This window comes from Cuculus canorus, chromosome Z (genome assembly GCF_017976375.1).
Source record: "Cuculus canorus isolate bCucCan1 chromosome Z, bCucCan1.pri, whole genome shotgun sequence".
Classification (NCBI taxonomy): Eukaryota; Metazoa; Chordata; class Aves; order Cuculiformes; family Cuculidae; genus Cuculus; species Cuculus canorus.
The window spans coordinates 59,337,522-59,350,472 of record NC_071441.1 but is presented as its reverse complement, the minus strand read 5'-3'; the positions used below and the strand labels follow the sequence as shown (position 1 = coordinate 59,350,472).

The 12,951-nt window shown below is 39.6% G+C and overlaps 1 long non-coding RNA gene across 1 annotated transcript; it reads right to left on the bottom strand.

Annotated features, from left to right (window-relative positions):
* Positions 1-1,395: 1,395 nt before the first annotated feature.
* On the bottom strand, positions 1,396-12,592 carry LOC128850494 (uncharacterized). Its single transcript, XR_008447907.1, has 3 exons — positions 12,458-12,592; positions 10,511-10,612; positions 1,396-2,339 (listed from the first exon to the last, which is right to left on the bottom strand). It is a non-coding gene; the product is annotated as an uncharacterized LOC128850494 (long non-coding RNA).
* Positions 12,593-12,951: the final 359 nt, after the last annotated feature.

Sequence of the window (12,951 nt, the reverse complement as noted above, 5' to 3'; positions counted from 1 at the left end):
TTGTTTGCCCCAGAAATGGACAGACAGGTTCATTAATGCACTTAGCAGCTTTTCCTCTGCTGTCATGACAGCTGCAGGGATGAAAAAACATGATACTCATATTTGTGATATTCTTCACCTTTTATTCCTGTTTAGACTATTTTTGTATCAGGGATGTGACTTTCATAATAAGAAGCATTGGTCATTGTCAGATTAAGAGCCTAAAAAAACTTAGCATGGGGGGCAAAGATCCCCAACCCCCCAAAACCATTATTCTGGTAGGTAAAAATTTTAAACAATACGAGTACAAATCTTGTAGAAGATTTATGTTTAACAAACATTTGAGCATGCATTTCAATCTGCTGAAGCAATTTTCACTGATTTCAGGGCTGGTTGCCCTGCTTTTGTTCTTTGGGTAAGGGTTTAAGGCTCCAATCAAGGCTCATGAATGCAATGAGGTCATTTTGTACACAACACAAGCAAATATGCATTTGTTATAAACACTTCCAGACACTGACCATAATCATGATTTTCTTATATAAAATACGCTTTTCATTAATCTACAAATAATATACATAATAATCAGTGGTACCATGATCACAGGTGGGGTTTGGTGCAGTGCAGTCATTCTGGCAACTATTACTGCTTGTCCTTGTTGCTTGCTTGAATGTATTTCCAGAGAAGCTTTAATTTGTATGGGTTACTCCAAACATGAGCATATCCACAGAACATCGGGTAGGCCTGAACAGTGCTGCTTGTCAGATTTGGGAGTAGGACAATGACAGAAAAAAGGCATAACAAAAAACCTGAACAATAAATAGGTTCACAGGGCACTCTGGTGTGCCCTTCCATTTAAGACCAGTATTTTCAGAACACTCCAGAGAAGGACAGAACATCGAGGACAGGGAAATATAATGATGGAAAGTCCTTTCCATTAATGTCTCACATACAGAAGCTCTAAAAGAATGAAATACACTTTAGAGAATGTAATAGCAATCTAGGTAGGTCATTGTTATGGCTCTGCCAGCATTTCCAATAATGTTAGGTTTATAATTTAAAGTGAAACTTCCCCTTTGGGCTCAACTGACAAACTAAAGCACTTCAGCTTCGGAAGCTTTTCTCTTCTGAAATCTTTTACAGATTGAGCAAAGTTGGTTTTATATCATAAATAAACGCAAACTTTATTTTCAGACTACTTTTTTTTTTTCTCCACAGTTGAATTAATTTTTTTATCTTCTCAGTTAGCCAGACTTTGACATCTTAGAAGTCCTGGATTAACAACAAGAAATTCCAGGTGACATCATGGCCAAGTAAATAAAATAAATTCCATTGTCAGACACTACCAAAGGGAAAGAAAACTCAAGATATTAAAAGACACATATTCTTGCCAGTAAGGAATCACCAGGAAAGATTTTATTTTGCCACAGGAAATCTTTCAAGGCATATCACTAATACAATTCACTATGCAATATTTTCAGAGAGAGGTCCAAGTTATTTCAATTGTCCGTTAAATTTCCCTTGGGAGATAACAGATTTAATACACCATAATTTTATAAATGCTGGGATGAAATTAATGTCCTGCCAAAATGAATGCAAAATTCCCATTGGGTACACGTAAACTGTAGGTCTTTGCGGAGTATTTTCCAAATCCTTCATTGGGATGTCTAGCCAGGCTGTAGCTACAGCCAAGTGGGGATGACGCCACTTCTGCTTTCCACTTCCTGCATACTTATTTCTAATTGAAGCAAACTAAACCACATGATCAGAAAGGAATGACAATACTTTTCATCAGGTCCCCAGGACTCCCTCAGAGAGACCTAGACAGGCTCTCAACAACCTAATGAATTTCAAGAAGGTCAAATTCTGCACCTGAGTCAGCGCAATTCCAGGCACAATTGCAGGATGGGCAGAGAATGGATTAGAACAAGCCCTGAAGAGAAGGACTTGAGGGTGCTGGTGGGTGAGAAGCTCAGCATGGGCAAACAACATGCACTTGCAGCCCAGAAAGCCAACAGTAACCTGGGCTGCATCTAAAGAAATGCAACCCGCAGATCAACAGAGTTGATTCTGTCCTTCTACTCTCACAAGGACTCTACTGGAACCCTGCATTGAGTTCTGGAATCCTCAGCACGGGAAGGACATGGATCTGTTAGAGTGAGTCCAGAGGAGGCCATGAAGATGATCTGTGGGCTGGAGTGCCTCCCACATGAGGACAGGCTGAGAGAGCTGGGCTTGCTCAGGCTGGAGAAGAGGAGGCTTTTGTAGCAGTCTTCCGATAATTGAACGAGGTCTGCAGGAAAGCTGGGGAGGGACTCTTTATCTGCATGGGCAGATAAAATAATCCATTTTCTCAATTAAACCTGAAAAAGGGGAGGTTTAGATGAGATTTTAGGAAGAAATTTGTTACTTTGGTTATGGTGATACAATAGCATGGATTGCCCAGAGAAGTCGTGGATGCTCCATCCCTGGGGGTGTTGAAGGACAAATTAAATGAGGCTGTGGTCAACCGGATCCAGTGGATGGTGTCCCTGCCCAGGGAAGAGGGATTGGAACTGGAAGATCTTGAAGTTCCTTCCAAGCCATTCTGTACTTCTACTACTCTATGCATGACTCAAAGGATAAGCAGTCTGTGTGCAGAGAAATCTTACTAATGAAACTTTTGGAATGGCTGGAGTTTGCCCTTTTTGAGGAGCATTTTGTCAAATCTTCCTTTCCCACACACTTACTTGCCATGGAATTCAGGACTTGAGCCCTACCAACTTCTACCTGACTGCAAGTAGATGCTTTTAGAAACCACTATTATACTTGAAAAATTTCAAGTGACTTAACTCTGCCATGTGGTTCTCCTGCCCTTATAGAGAAGGTACGATCTACTGAATGTCTACCACCAATTTGTCAGCATCCTGTAGTCTCATCTATGTTGTTGACAGGAAAATAGCACAACTTGGAAATCTGCCAACGGTGTTGCAGTGAAATGCTGATTTGGTTAAACTGAAGTAGTTTGCTGAATACAGGGTTACAAGTTTCCTGGAGTTCATTGGTGTTTCATCAAGTCCATCTCCTGCTGCCATATTAGGGTACAATTAGAAGCTTAGAACCAGTGCGTTGCAATTTATGGGAAAGTTTTGTGACCCTGCTGTGTGTAATTGGAAGTCTCTTTGAGATTATCTCTGCTATGATAGTTATACAATATCTGACACCAAAATTAATGAAAGATAGACTTATACCTATTTACATACGTAGTAGAATTTTCTTTTGGCTTCAATAGATCTACTCTGACTCCTAACCTTACTCCACTCAGATCTATGGAGATTAATCATGCACTCCTCCTGGATTCCTTTTCCTACACATTGGCCTCTCTCCTTGGAGATGTGCTTAACTGAATTTTGTAATTCTAGCAGTCAATAGGTTCTGGACTCCTTTCAGCCCACTAAACCCTTGATCTCTAAAAGTGATGGCTTTTATGCCTTTTCCAACAGCCTGCCCAAAAGGGAGCTCCTGAGTTGTGTTTCCAGAATCTCGCAGATCCCAGCATCTTCACTGCCTTGCCAGCTCAGCCTGTGGGAAGCCACAGAGCCTAGTGAGGCTAAGAAACGTATTTCCTTTCAAAAACACTAAATGGTTTCTACGTTTTCCTATTTTAAAGAGAATATTGTGGAATTTCAATTTGAAAAAAAAAATGTTTTAACTTTTGCGTTAACTCAAGATGAAGCTTTCTTAAAAAAAACAATAATCGTGGATTTTTCTGAAACTGGAACACAACATTCTCTCAAACATAAAAAGGATGCTTACAGATCTTTAGTATAACCTGAGAGGTTTGCTAGACATAAAGATCTAAACTAAATGAGGTATTCTGACATAATTAATGGACTATATTTTCTGCATACAGAAACCACTAAATAGGTGATTTACATTGCAAAGAAGTAGTATTTTTCTTTTGTTATATAGAAAGGGATCTTATCAATTATTTAAAATTATTGAGAGGCCTACTCAATTCCTCATCTTTATGTCTTTAGCAAAATCATGTTTTTTCTAGAAATTAAAGTAGTCTTACATATATTGGAAAATAGACTTATACATTAAGTTAAGGGAGTGCAAGGTTTGGACAGTCATGGATAACTCATCTCATTACTCTTTCTGACATAATTCTTGTTTTTCTATGATTCCATAAAAGCAACAAAAAATTGAGTTACAATGCTTCTTTGCAATTTTTACATGGCTACACAATTAGCAGTTTTAGCTACACAATTAGCATGGATGCTGAATTTGACTCATTGGGGAAAAGAATCCAGAGTATGTGTCATATCTAATTCTTTCTTGAGAGTAAGAGGGCTTCCTGCGACGAGGGGAGTCTCTTGGGGATCACTGAACAGGACGTCATTGCTACTGAACATTTGTTAGACTGACATGTAGTCTTGCATGGAGGGGAAGGAGGAGTGGCTCTGCCCTGGCCTCTGAAGAGGAAAAACAGAGTGAAGAGTATAGGAAATGAATCAGCAGACTTTTGTCTTCCCATCTCAGAGGAATGGAATAGTTACTTTTTAATTCCACAAGGGCAGGGGGTCTTCTCAGAACCTTAGTTCACAGGGCTGGATAAATCAACTTATGCAAAAATATTGAAAAGGAAACTGTAATGTTTAACACCAAGCATGGAAAACACAGTTTGGATCACTCCTATCTCCTGGAGAAATTAGTCCAATGACTTTGTAAGAGACATTCCAAGATGTTCAGCTTGAAACAGCTAGACACCCAACTGCCTGGTGGGCATGCCTTTTGGTGGCTCCAAAACCAGCAAACAGCGAGCCAAGAAGGGTTAGTCAGATCCTGGAGCAAGCAGAAACATATTTTAAGGATTTAGACATGTAAGTCTTTCACTAAACCTGCTGTTCCGTAGTTAGAGGGTTTTGCTTACAGCCTGCACTTTCTAATCCTCCCTCATCCTCTGTCAGGACTGACACCCTGAGCAGCTTTTCCTATGATGCATCCAACAACACCTGCAGCTAGTTGTTCTTCAGAGTTAAGTGGTATTTTTGTGTGGCTGACCCCAGCAGCTTTAGCTGAGGCTTTCCCATTAAAAAGCCAATGATGTAAAATGCAATGGTGCCAGAGGTATGTCCAGCATCACTATCTAGGGTGACCTTCAGTGAATTTGCACCTAAATAGGTTCTGGATGATGTTAGAGCTCTTACTTATGAATATCTCCACAACTTGGTGTGAAGGATTTTCTCAGCTGTGCGGTAACTGAAAGTGACACAGACAGCTCTTCCAACAAGTGGTGATCTTCAAACAAATCATACATATCTATGGCTCCTGGACTAATAAAAATCTTAGAGAAAAACTGGCTTTCAGATCTCCCTCAATAGCAGCTCTAGAAGAGGAAGAAGAAGAACAGAGACTACTAACTCAGTAATTCTGTCAAAGCTGCGGGAAAAAAAAAAAAATCTCAAATGCCCAGGTGGTCTGCATTAGCTAAGAAAATCTGAACTACAGTTTTGTCAAGGAAAGAAATGCAAATATGATTGTCTTTCCATCTGTCCTTCTCGCTCCATAGGCAGACCTGAAGGAAAAAACCACCAAGTTGTACTTATGATCAGGAGTTTGTGTTCATCCCAGGTAGGACCTCTCTCTTTCAGCATGCTTCTTCCTAAGCTAGGCACAAATGTCCTGCAAATGCACCTTCTCTCCAGAACCGTTGTAATGACACTAAGAGAAGCAAAAGCATGAGTTGGTCTTTACATGTACTTGTCTGAGTATATGCATGTGCACATCTGCAAATACACACCTCTTAAGTCCAAATAGCTCTGAAAAGAGTGCACTAAAGACAAGAAATGATGACTGAACAGCAAACACATGTGTAAATCAGAAACCACATTCACAAGAAAATGGTGACACTGGTGCTAGTGTCTTGACATTTGAAAATGTTCCCCCTCCCTTAACGATTTCAAACTACTGTTGGAAGGTTTGTACCACTTGTCATTGCTTCCCAAGATATCTCTACTGCTACATAATTCGATCACTCTGGATGATGTGTCAAGCAGCTAAGTGGATTATTAGTTAAAAGTGGATAGCAGTTTACTTTGAAATAGGAGATTTAGGTTTAGGCATTTTAACTATTAAGCATGGAGAAATAATTAAAATAGTAATTTCATTTTAAATAGTTATTTTCCCTTATGTGCTGTATTAGTATTGTTCAGAAAGGTGCTCAAGTATGCACCAGCTCATTAGTAATGCACAGAGACACCCAGCTGAAAGGTCTGAAAAGTCCATTCTTGAATAGAGGTAAGCAGAAATATACAACTCCACCTCTCTGTTGAAGTCTTGCTTGAAGGCTAGATGATGACTTCAAATATAAATGGCAGAATGCAAAACACTTACACAAGACTTTTCAATTAATTAATCAAGTACCATAGTGCAAAGTAAACCATTTCAGGAGCAGGCTAAGGCAACTATTAGTGACAAAAAGGTTTTCAGACTTCTTGTATTAAAACATTCCATGAGGTTCCTTAAGGAAGTGATTTGTACACTTAATGCACAAGATTAAAGGTTATGTACAAGATTAAAACCTGTTCTAAAATGCAATGGTATTCCTGTTGTGCTGTGAAATCATATCAGCCTATGCACTGACACTACTATTCAAATCTTAAAAATACAAAACAAAAATATCTGCAGGACCTGTTAGAAAGATCTGCTTCTTCAGTAAATCTATGAATTTCTCAGGCAGTGGGAAAAAAAAAAAAAAAAAAGGAAATAGTGAAGGGGTCAAGGTTTTTTTTGTCAGGTCAAAATTTTGCCTTCTTCAGGTGAAGTTCTACCAGTGCATAATGACATAAATTCTTCATCTGTTTTTTATATGTTGATCCAGTGGAGGAGTTAATTTGAAAGTACGCAAAGATGCGTACTTCCCCAGGAAGAAACATTCATTCCAGTCTTAGAGATATTTATGCACAGAAAAGAGGGCTGTATTGGGATGCATACAGCTTCCTGAGGAGCACTCCTGCTCCTGCTCAGAGGTCCTTTCTTTTTCAGATTTCAAACTCAAGGTTAGTGGGGGCTGTAGTTGTTTTTTTGTTCCCCTTCTCAAATCCCATAGTCTGGAGAAGCTCATTCACACAGCTTCACACAAAGGGGTTACATCTGTGTACCTTTTTCACTAAACCTTCTTCAGATTTGTCTCCATCTGCCCTGACTTATGCTGCTTTGGAAATAGCTTAAGGTACGCTAACAAAAGCTGCTCTTGTTTCAGAAAAAGAATAGGTTTTGTATAAAAGTGTGTGCAGTTAAGAACATAATTTTAATTACAGTAACATTATTTGTTATACAGAGAAGTTGTAAGTGCATCCCATTGTTTAAGCATGCCCCATCACGGACACTTGTCATCATCTACAGTAGCTTCAAAAGGCTTCTTTTTTTTCCTTCCTTCTCACATCCTTTGTCTGATTTTCTGAAGCTGGAAGTACTGTGACTTAAATTTCTATTTGACCCTAGCACTCAAGTCTATAGTCTGTTATGACCCAAAAAAACATGGAGGCTAACCCACAGTTTTCTCAGCCTTGCAATTTTCCCAGCCATGTATTCTTAATACAAATTGCTCCAATTTTGGATCTGACAAGTTGCATGAAATGGTTGCATACTGGATACATTCCACAGCAAATCTCAAGGAAGTAAGTATGTTGTTAATGATAACCTGGGAGACATTTAATATTGAACTAGCAAAAGTGAACCGGAGTACACCTTCCATTTACCTCTACATTCTTTGTTATTTCATATCAGATTTGTCTTTTGTAAGCTGTCACCACCCGGAGGGCTAGGTCTGTGTGAAATGCTGAGAGCACATCTACACTCAGGTCAAAGAATGTAACAGTTCTGTAGAAGCTTCTCATGCGTCTGGCAGAGGGGCTGCACTGCTGGAAATAACATATCCACCCAGTCACTGACAGCAAAGAGTATCAGGCACAAAAAGCGGAGAGGCAGCCGAAGAGCTCTGGAAGAAATTGCTTTGACAACAAAAACCAAAGTGGCTGTGCGATGCAGCATTCACTGAAGTTTGGAATTACAGTATTGACAGATGTCTGATAAGGAAGCATTACTTTTCACTCTGAAAAGAAGTCACTTATCTTGATCTGGATCCAAAATATGTTTTGAGTATACAGCAACTGTGGGGCATGATCTTTAATAATTACTGACCTCCACCAAAAAACCAAAATATGATTATGTTCTATACACGCTGGACACAAAACCCAGACATTTTCTCGTGGTGGGATGCAGTTACAGGACCCAGATATGGGCTTAAGTTTGCAATCAATGAGCATGACATCCCAAACTGTATGAAAAAAGCAGCCATCACTGTTTCATTTCCATAGTCTAGTTGCTTATCCTGACTCTGATACAACTGTGATAAAGTGTAACTTTGGGCCTTCAAATAGTGATGTCGATATAAATTAACAAAATAAAATCTCTAAAGAAACAAAAATCAAATTATAGCATCCAGACTAGATCTTTTTCCTTCTTGTAGGTGTGTAGCCCATGTATAGGTGACACCTACATGTTCAGAATTTGACCCTATGCTCTCATTTCTATTAAAGAAAATCCTTGTCTTCATCACTGATAGTGTGACACTAATAGTTTGTTGCTCAGGACTCAGGTTATGAAGGCACCAGAAATTTGAGGAAAGCCAAAGTACACAAGAAAAAGCACACTCAGAGGTATGACTGTGAGTGCTTCTCAGCTTTCCAATAACTTGGTTACACGACGTGCTGACTTCATGGGTAAGGCTGGATAGAAAGTTCTCTTTCATTACCCTTCCAGAAAGCAGGCTATCTTTAGCCTCAGTCATTTTAGTGATCCAGTTTACAGTGTGGAGACATAAATAGTTACATTGGCAGAGCTAAGCATGCAAGCAGGAACAGGGAGCGAGGATATTGCTGCACCTTCTCTGCTACTGTGAGCAGCATGGTCTACACCATGGCTATCATAGCTCTGCTGCTTGCCCGTGATCAAATCCTCTCCTGGCTACACTCTTAGATTCAAATATACAATAAAGATATTAGAGCAACATCCCATCAGGTTTCATTTATGGTATATAGAAAATATTTCAGCTAGAATGGAAGATTATTGCATGAGGATTGCATGTGTTTGCCATGTTTTATAAGTATGTACATAAAAAGCTAATTTGTCACTGCAGAGATAATACAGAGATGTATTATCACGGGCAGAGCAGATCCCAGGAGGAGAGATGGAGTAAAGACTGAAAATGAAAGACCAAAAAGTGAGAAAATACATTTTCCCCATGGCACTAACTGTATCGTTGTGTTATTGACAGTTTATTCGGACTGATATTATAATAAAAACACTTGCTTTTGATGACAAAGAAAGAAAAAGCAATAGCCAGTGCCATTCATGTTATTAACCCTGCAATGAAGTAAGGAAGAAACTTATTGCAGCTCTGGCTTTAGCATGACTGGGACCATGAAGCAAAGGTTAGTGTCTCAGCAGCGTTCTAGAGGAATGCATATGACCTCCTTCACGCAAACAGCCTGCTGTTCTCCAAAAGGTTGCTCCCAAGCACCCAGAGGTCTTCTGGCTCAGTCAGGTGTTGAGCAATGGGAGTCTACTGTGCTCAGCAGGAGCTAACCCTGAAGGGGACCCTGCTGGCCTGGAACGTGGAGATAAATGTTGATTGAATAAGGCATGGTTCATAAGACTTTTGTCTTCACTCTTCATTGTGGGATGCTTGGTTTTGTTATAAAACTAATTAGCATACATGTGGAAGTACTTTGTGGAAGCAGCTTAATCCTAAACAAATGTGAAAATAAGCCTGTATTGTTTCTAAGGACTGATTTACATTAATTATCTTCTACTTTAAAAAAGCTCATAGACTTTTTTTTTAATCATTGTTTCTTTGTGGAAAAATTAAGAACAGAACATGTCTGTAAAACACTGTACATACGAATTTCTTGCATTTCCAGCAAGGATGTATTCTCCAAAGGCAGAAAGGCTTGGCTTTAATTCAAAAATGTTGCTGCCCAACTGGTTAAACTCAGACACCTCAGTTCACATCTGGCTACCTTAATTACTAGCTTCATTTTCAAAAAACTGTGACCTTCTGAGAACCAGACTTATTTTTAGGAACCTATATATGGATTTAGGTGCCTAAACTTAGCCACACTGTGTTAATTTTTATTTTTTTTTACTTTGTTAACTACAGTGTTGTGCATTTGCCCACGTAAAATACTTAAACACAGTTTGTGATCTCGGGAAAAGACTAATTCACTGAAACTTAACCAGCAGCTATACAGTGAACTCAGCCAGTGAACATCCGTAATGAAAGTGTACGGATTTTTAGAGTATATGTCTGCATTTAAATTCTGTTCCATGCATGGCCCTTTGCCAAACCCTAGTGCTTTAGTCATCCTGAACAGGATAAAATGCACCCTAGGTCTCTTCGGAGGCACACCAGGGCTATTTTGAAGAGCAGCTGATATAACTTGGATCTCAGCCTAACACAGTGCAGGGGCTCAGCTGCAGCACACACCTTGGCCTGGGAATTTGCATTAGATCTCAGCTGCAGAAATCCATTTGCTCACCACCAGGATCCACCATATCTTTCATCCTTTCAAAGAAAGTCTCCCTTCACCTCCAAAAAAAAAAAAAGGAGAAGTTTCAGAGACACAAATGACTTATAACTTCGCTTTTATAGTGTATCCTATACCAGCAAAACTTGATTGTGAACCTAAATCAGTATTATTTTACAGCATAACTTCCCACAAAATGCTTACTAAGTAAACCTCCCAGATTGCCCCACTTTGGGGAATTTGCTTGCCAGGAGCTGCCTGGCAACAACACAACATCATAGATTCATAGTCCTGCCTGACATACTGGCTTCCATCTTTGCTGTGAAGAAGAGCTAGGAAAGTCCCACCGGATTCTTTCCTGTTTGTTCCTCCTCTGCCTCCAGCCACAAGGGGATAGGCAAAGAGCAGGGAGAGGCTTCTGTGGATCTAAGCAATTTGCCCCTGCTAGTGAGAAAGGACAGAGAGCCAAGACTCCTTTCTCCCAGGTATCCCTGACCAGAGTATATCACTGCCTCTTTCATGTTAGAAAAAAAAAAAAAAGCTGCTTTTGTTTCATGACTACTGCCTGTCTCTTTCTGAGTAGGAGGTCATGGGTTAAAGAGGAAGGAGTATTCTTGCAAGGCAAGAAATGAAAGAAGATAGCAGCGAAGCATGTGGGCAACTCTTATAAGGAAAACAGGTTCAGCTTCAAGGATCTATGGTGGTGCTACATGCACCTGGATGTCCAGGGACCATCACAGCTCTGTGTCTCCTTTCCAGCCCTCCGTGCCTCTGTGACCTGGTTAGGACACCTGCTGCTGGCTCCTCTGGCATCTGGTATCCAGGGCAGTCTGGCTTGGCCACTGCTAGTGTCCTAAAATAAAGTCAAACATATCCTTTCCCTTTGTATTTAACAAATGCCTAGACTGAGCTGTGGCAAAGGGCTGGTCGGAGGTCTGATGACTAAATCAAGATTTCAAATCTCCAAAGAGAAAGCCAAGCCTAAAACAAATACTATTTGCCTATCTCTAGATCCTGTAGGAAGGCTTGCCATAGCACAAAACTTGTAGATTTTCACAAGACATAGTCCTATTGACAATCTAATCTAATCATTTTCTATTTGGCACAAGTTTTACAGAAAGACAGCACAGGCTCAGGTGAACTCTGCCCCTGTGAGTCAGTGATTTCACTGTGCTGAAAAGGGTGCCTTCCTTGCAGGTATGCTGTTACCTCTTCTAGAAAACTAGACACATGGCAAAGAATAAGGACAAACAAAATTTAGAGCTCGGAAAGAGAATATTCTGTAAAATCCTGTCTGCCCATAGCCTGGGCTACTTTTAGCAAAATATGAAATCCAGCTCTCCTTTTGACTTTCTCTGTTGTCTCAAATCCTCTATTTAAAAATAGAGCAAAACTTGTATGTCTATAGTTTTCACTAAAGAAAACTTTACACGTTCCCCCACTTGTATTTTACCAGTCCTGATTATGAAACCAGAATTCTTAACCATTTCTACAAAACTCTGTTGTTTAATGGATTTTCTTGTTCATTTCATTTAAAGCACTATTGTGTTTAAACACTTCAAGCACTGAATGTAAAAATAGCTGGCCATCTCAGAAGTGAACATTTTATTTGTAATACAGCTGATTTTATCATGCGCCACAACATTTTTTTCCCTCATCATTTATTAATGTTTTATATAGCTCATCAAAAATGAAGGTTGAGGTCAATAATTGCTGACACATAAAAGAACAAGGAAAAGGACAAGCAAGGACATTATCCAGAGGCCTGCACACTAGCAAAAAAACCCTCAGATTTTCTTTGCAGACCTTGAAATACAGCCATCTCTAAAAAGGGCCAAGCCAAGGAAAAGAACCAATTGTTTTTAATTTTAATAAACATTATGTTTTCAAGATTCACGTATACTCACCTCTGCTCCAGAAGGCATCTGCATTTTTATTGGTAAACCTTTCCACTTATCAGTTTCATTCTGTAGACTCTACTTTGCTTTGGTGTTGGGGAGTCCCAATTTCCAGTCAGAGCAGATCGTTGAGCACAAGAGCTATTTTCCACTTGGCTCACAGATCCACTCTATGCGTTATTGACATGACTGTGTTTAATAATAGTTCCTGCTGATTCTGTTGTGGAAAAACTTACTCTTCATAAACTGTCTAGCATGTGGTGCCAGTGCATGTGCGTATAATCTTTTTTTTTAAGCAACTTGGGCCCTAGTTTAGAAAAAAATGCTTAAGCATGTGCTAAAAGCTAAACACACTAGTTCCCACCTTTTTTCAGCAAAGTACTTAAGTATGTGTTGAGTCTGGCTGGCTTCAAAGGAACTTATGCATATGCTGAAGTGCTTGTTGATTCAGCTCCTTAATACTGGACTCTCTCAGGAATGAGTCTTTGGCTCAGATACTCTCT